Source organism: Marmota marmota, unplaced genomic scaffold, assembly GCF_001458135.2.
Source record: "Marmota marmota marmota unplaced genomic scaffold, marMar, whole genome shotgun sequence".
Lineage (NCBI taxonomy): Eukaryota > Metazoa > Chordata > Mammalia > Rodentia > Sciuridae > Marmota > Marmota marmota.
This window is the reverse complement of record NW_025999863.1, coordinates 6,674,584-6,681,740: the sequence shown is the minus strand read 5'-3', so window position 1 is coordinate 6,681,740 and position 7,157 is coordinate 6,674,584. Positions and strand designations below refer to the sequence as shown.

General features: G+C 37.0%; 1 pseudogene; it reads right to left on the bottom strand.

Annotated features, from left to right (window-relative positions):
- Positions 1–925: 925 nt before the first annotated feature.
- On the bottom strand, positions 926–1,824 carry LOC107157535 (annotated as a pseudogene).
- Between the last annotated feature and the right edge of the window lie 5,333 nt (positions 1,825–7,157).

The following is a 7,157-nucleotide window of genomic DNA, read 5'->3' as shown; positions in this document are numbered from 1 at the left end:
GGTGTATTTACTCCTTTGTGGAGAAAACTCTATGAGAAATAGAGTCATTGTGGCAGAAAAAGAAAATCTTTACATAAGATTTTGGTTACCATCACCACTAACAGTCCCCCTGTGGCTACCCAAACATCATGTTGGTCCTGAGGAATAAAAGGAGGCAATGCATAGGACATTCCCTCTTCCAATCTTTACCTCCCACAGAAGTTACTGCTTGCACTGTGTATCTGGTAGGTCCTTACCCAGGAGAGCAGCCCCAACACACCTCCCTCGTGGGAGTACCATGGCCCCATTCAAGATGAATGCCCATGCAGTTTTGGATAGCAGGTTCTTGGTGCAAATAATCAAGGAAGAAAGAGACACAGGTATGGAGCCCACTAAACTAGGAACCATCAAGTGGAAGGGTAGAAGCAGAGGCTGAATATGACCCTGGAGGCTCATGTCTCAGAGCTCATATTTAGTTCTATTTGTCCAGGTAAAAACAAAACCTAAGAACTTCATATTAATGATGGAAGAAGGGGAGAAAATAAATGTCAAAAATGTTATTTGGCTCTTCCACTACTGACAGGAAGTACATGTGTCTGATTCATTTCTTTAATTTCTTTTATATGTTTTATTTGCTTTTTATTTTCATTTCTATTATGGCAAATTCAAAATTTCACTAAAATGAATAACTTTCACCAGTGTCAAGGGCACAGTTCAGAGGTATTCATTACATTGATGTTATTGTGAAAATATCATCATCATCCACCTATAGAATATTTTTTATTTATTCAACATGAACCTATTTTCCCTAACACTGGCCACCATCATTCACTATGAAATAGCAAAACCATGAAGCTGAAAAAAACAGTATTACTACGAAGGATAAATTGACAGTTTTGCTGTATTTTCCAACAAATATTGCAACTGGACACCACAGGTGCTGAGATTAGACTGTTCTCCTGTGCAATCTCTTCAGGGCACTCTTAATGTCCCTGTTCCTCAGGCTGTAGATGAAGGGGTTCAGCATGGGAGTGACCACAGTGTACATCACAGAGGCCACCACACCATTTCTGGGAGAATGTGACACAGCTGATCCAAAGTACACTCCAAAGGCTGTTCCATAAAATAGACAAACAACTGCCAGGTGAGACCCACCGGTAGAGAAGGCTTTGTACTTCCCCCCTGATGACTGGATCCTCAGAATGGAGGAAACAATTTTATAGTAAGAAAAAAGAATTCCTGAGATGGGGAGTAAACTATAAAAGGCACCAATAACATACTTGACAATGTTATTAGAAAAAGTACCAGAACAGCTAAGATTAAGGAGTTGGGAAGGGTCACAGAAGAAATTAGAAATTTTTGAATCCTTGAAATATGTGAATTGTAAGACAATCAAATTGTGTAGCTGGGAGTCAAAAAGGCTAACCAAACATGACACCAAAACTAAGAAGCCACAGAGGTGAGGGCTCATAATGACTGAGTAATGCAGGGGGTGACAGATGGCCAAAAAGCGGTCATAGGCCATCACAGTCAATAGAAAATCATCCATACATGCAAAAATGACAAAAAGAGACATCTGTGTCAGGCAGCTCACATAGGAGATGACTCTGCTCTGAGTTAGGATGTCCACAGTCATCTTTGGAACTATGGTGGAGGAGAAACAAATGTCAACCAAGGACAGGTTGGAGAGGAAGAAGTACAGGGGGTGTGGAGGTGGGACTCAGAGCTGACAGCCAGGATGATGAGCAGGTTCCCAAGCACTGTGACCAGGTACATGGACAGGAACAGTCCAAAGAGGATGGGCCACAGGTCTGGATCCTCTGAGACTCCCAGGAGATGGAATTCTGAGACACGCGTCAGATTTTGTAGTTCTGTATTTGTTGGAAACCTTGGGAAGGGTGGGGAGAGATGTTGGGGAAAGGAAGTACATAAACAGGAACCTAGCACTCTGTATTAATTTGAATTCATTTGAATTCATGTATTCACAAGTATTCAAACTTGAAGTCAATACTCTTTGAACAAAACATTTACGGAAAATCCAATTTTTTTAGACACTTTCATTATTGATTTCTGTGTTAGACCTGTCCTTCCATTTGCACCTACATATGAACACTCAAATGAACCATATTAGAACACCAGGAGTATTCGAGAAAATAAGTCCATAATCACAAGAAAATGCAGCCTACCCTTTCAGAAAAGAAAATATATAAAGGGTAATAGGCCTCCTCATATTTAGAAAAAAAATCATTCTAAAAAAATAATTCTAATGAAAGGAAATTAAGAAGTTGCCCAATATATCTTGCTTCATTCTAAGTCCTTGGGGACAAATTCTTTGAGTTACAATATTAAAAACATTAAGTTCTGCGTTCTCTTACAATTGAATCAACGTTGATTGCTTTCAGTCAGAAAACATTTTATGTGCAGGTTTTCTTCTAGAGATTTTATTTTTCTGATTCCCCTCCTCTTTAAATGTGTACTTAAAAAATTATACAAGTATTCTTAGCTTTTGTGGACTTCAAATTTTTTATGGTTTTGTAATAATTGAAACTAATAGTGTGGTTCACTGTGACATATTTGTGCATAATAAAATTTGGACAGTTTAATTTCCAATTACTTCCTTATTCTCTCCTCCTGCACCCCATTTTGATAAACATGGTTAAGTTCACATAATCAATGGTACCACTGATGATGCAAATATCCTGGCTGCTTACATTATTTTTTTATTGATATAAAATGTGACATTATTGTACACTGAAACTGTCAATAATTTATAGATATTAAAAGATAAGAACCTTCTTTGAATATTTTATTTTTATACAGGCTTATTTGGGATAATTCATGAAATATATGATATATAAAAATGTTCTTTTTTATTCTTTTGTAATATTTCTACATTGGACTTGATTGGGGCCTTGAATACTTCTTCATGGAATTTCAGATCATAACCTATCAAATTTACAGTTTAAGACCTTAGTACCAAAGAAAGGCCCAAGCATAGGTTTATGTCCCAACATTATTTCTACTTAATAGATTTTCACATGAATATTCCCTGATACATGGATTTCAATTACTTACTTCACCTACTTGAAGGAAACTAGGTTATTTTTTAGGATTTAATTAGGAAAATATGCCAAAGAGAAAAATAAAAGAAATAATGTAAGCAGCCAGGATATTTGCATCATCTATAAAATGGCAGTGATAGTTACCTCCTGTTTCTGTTATAAGAGAGTATTTTTAAAATCTTTTAAATGTTAATGGTTTGGGGGCTCATTAGTTAATATGTTCACCTGTGGAGATTTTTACTATTAGTGCACCATAGTTATACATACAATTGAAACTTAGCACATTGGTATCCTCCCATGTGGCCACCTAAACTGTCATGTTTGTCCTGATGAGGGAAAAACTGGATTTCTAATTGGCCTTTATCCACCCAGAATCTTGTTAGCACTTACTGGTTTATGCTGTGTGCCTACTGGGCCATGACGAGATCTCCCCTGCCTCATGCCTAGTGAGCACTTTGTTCTGTCCCCAGTATTTATTTCAATGCATTCTCAGGAGCTTCCTGATGCACACAGCCATGGAAAGAGGAGACACAAGTATGGAGCCCACTGGATGGCAGACTTCACTGAAGAACTAGAGGAACAGCAGATTGCTGACAATTGTGTAAACTTGGAGGCTCAAAGCACAGAACTCATAATCAGCCAAATTGGCCCATGTTATTCCAATCCCTAAGGACTTCCTATATTAATGGAGAAAGAAGTAGAGAAGAAAATGAATGTCCACCAACTCTTTCTGGCTCTTCCTCTATGGGAAAGAAAGTTCATGTGCATTCTTCATTTATTTCCTTTCTTAGCAAGATGTATTTGATTTTTATATCCCTTTCATTGTAATTAAATTTTAATTTCAAAAAATTTACATCTCTCACCAATTTTAAGTGCACAGCTCATTGGGAATTACTTTCTTGTTATGATGCAACTAACACCATTGACAATCTACAGAAAATTTCCATCTTACCAAACTGAAACTTTGTACCCATTTTTACAATTTTTATATGTTTCTTAGTGCATTACAGTTATACCCTATATCAGGTTTCATTTTGACATAATCACATCAGCATGGAATGTAATTTGTCCACTTCAATCCCCAGTCAGTACTTCCCCTTACCTTCCCTCATCCCTCCTCCTGTCCCCTCCTCCTCCCCACTTGTCTTCCTTCCATCTAGTTATAATTTTTTAATCAGTGCTTTATGGATACAAGTAAAGATGAAATTCACTGTGGTATATTTATGAATGCACACAGCATAATTTGGTCAATTCCATTCCACCATCCTGTTTTCCAGTTCTTTCTTCCCTCCCCTTGATTTACTTCCTCTACTCCACTGATCTCCCTCTTATTTTTATGGGACTCCCCCACCCCATATTTTTCCTATTTTTGTCTAGCCTCCATGACCAGAGAGACTACAAAATGGGAAAAAAAATCTTTTCCAAATTCTCCTCCAACAGATGATTAATATACACAATATATGGAGAACTCAAAAACTTAATACCAAAAAACAAATAATTAATATATGGACAAAAGAACTAAACACACAGCTCTCAAAAGAAAAAATACAAATGGCCAGCATACATATGAGAAAATGTTTAATAACCCAAGAAATCAGGAATATGCAAATAAAAACTTCATTGATATTTCATCTCTCTTCAGTGAGAATGGCCATTATGAAGAAAACAAATAATAATAAATTCTGGTGAAGATGTGGGGGAAAAATACTCTCATACATTGTTGGTGGGGCTGAAAATCAGCACAAATATTCTGCAAATCAGTATAGAGATTCCTCAGAAGACTAGGAATGGAGCAACCATATAATCCAGCTCTCTTATTCCTGGTATTTATCTTAAAGAATTAAAATCAGCATACTATAGTGATACAGCCACGTGAGTGTCTATAGTAGGGCAATTCACTACAGTTATGGAAAAGCCAAGGTGACTGTCAACAGATGAATGTATAAAGAAAAAATGGTTGTTGTACACAATGGAGTTCTTCTTAGCCATAAATAAAAAGAAAAAAAATCATTGCATTTTCTGGTAGATGTATGGAACTAGAGAACATCAAATTAAGTGAAATAAGCCAGACTCAGAAAGTCAAGGGTCAAATGTTTTCTCTCATATGTGGAAGCTGCACCCATTTTTAAAACTCCACATTCCTCTCCACCATAACACTGGCTACTACCATTCTATTAGTAAATGTGTTGAGAAATTAAATCTACAAACTTACAGGACAACATGTAAAAACTCTTTCTGGAAGATTGTGACACACCTGAACCAAAGTACACACCATGGCTTGTCCCATAACAATATTCAGGCCCACAGGTGGAGAAGGCTGTATACTTCAAACATGATGATGAGACTCTTAGAATGGAGGAAATAATTTTATAATAAGTGAAAAGGATCTCTGAGATGGAAAAAAAAACAAATACCAACAAAATTCTTCACTGTGTTATTAGATGAAGCATCAGGACAGGTAAGATTAAGGAGTGGAGAAGGTTCCCAGAAGAAGTTAGAAAGCTCCAAATCTTTGAAGTAGATAAAATGTAAGACTACTAAATTGTGTAGCTGGGAGTCTATAAGGCTAAACAAAACTGACACAAAACTAAGAAGTCACAGAGGCAGGCATTCCTCATGACTGGATAATGCCAGGGGTGACAAATGGCCACAAATCAGTCAGGAGCCATCACCATCAGAAGCAGAACATCCATACATGCAGAAATGATAAAGAGACATCTGTGTCAGGCAGCCACATAACTGATGACTGTGCTATTGGTTTGCATATCCACAGCCATCTTTGGGACCATCATGATGGAAAACAGATGTAAGTTGAACACACATTAAAGAGCAAGAAGTAAAAAGGGGTGTGGAGGTGGAAGTCTAGGCTGACAGCCAGGATGATGAGTAGGTTCCCAAGCACTGTGACCAGGTATCTGGACAGGAACAGTCCAAAGAAGTTGAGTTGCAGGTCAGGGTTCCCTAAGACTTGATAGTTGGAATTCAGAGACACATATTAGATTTTGTGCTTCATATTCCTCAGACACTTTGGGAGAGTAGAAATACACAATCAGGCACCGAGCACTCTGTATACATTTAAATTCCATATTTGCAAATAAAGAATCCATGTTTTATGGGGACAGGAAAGATGTGGAATGAGATGGACATCATAACCCTAGATACATGTAGAACTGCACATATGGGACGACACTACATCATACACAGTCAGAGAAATGAAAACAAAGAATAAGTTATAGCATTCCTCATTATGGGAAATATCATTCTGATAACAAGGAATAAAGAAGGAGTTTAATATAACACATTATATTCTGATACCTTGGGATGAAATATTTTTCTGTTTTTATTAGTACATTGTAGTTATACATCATATTGGGGTTCATTTTGACATAGATATATAATTATGGTTAGAATACAATTTGCTCTCTCTGCCCCCACCCTTTCCCTTACTCCACTGTCTCCCTTCTATTTTTATGGGATTCCTCTCTCCCTTTTATTTTGGCCTCTTTTCTCCTTTTCATCCTCATTACAATCTCAGCTTTCTTCTTTCAAAAACTGAATCTTGTAGATGGTGTTCAAATAAAATTAATGTGCTGTGAGTCCATGATGTGGTGACAAAAAAGAGCTATTTTAACTTGTCTCTAGTTCTAGGGGGACAAGAGGGATGACAGTACAGACAGAAAATACCAAGTGCATTTTTTAAATGGATATAGGGTCAGTTTAGTGACCAAAGCAAAGAGTGATTCAAACTTTAATAGATTTTTGATGCCTCCTCTGTGGCAAGCAAAGATAATCTCTTGAGAATTAGTAAAGAAAGAAAAAAAAAGTCTTCCCCAAGTACACAACACAGACATCAACAGTATCAAAATTAAAATGCCCTGCTGGGCGATCCCAGCAGCTCACAGGCTTAGACAGGAGGATGGTAAGTTCAATGCCAGCCTCACCAACTTAGCGAGGCCGTAAGCAACTCAGCAAGACCATGCCTCAAAATAAAAAAAAATAAAAAAAAATTGGCTGGGAATGTGGCTCAGCGGTTGAGTGCCCCTGTGTTCAATCCCTGGTACAAAAAAAAAAAAAAAAAAAAAAAAAAAAAAAAAAAAAAAAAAAAAAAAAAAAAAA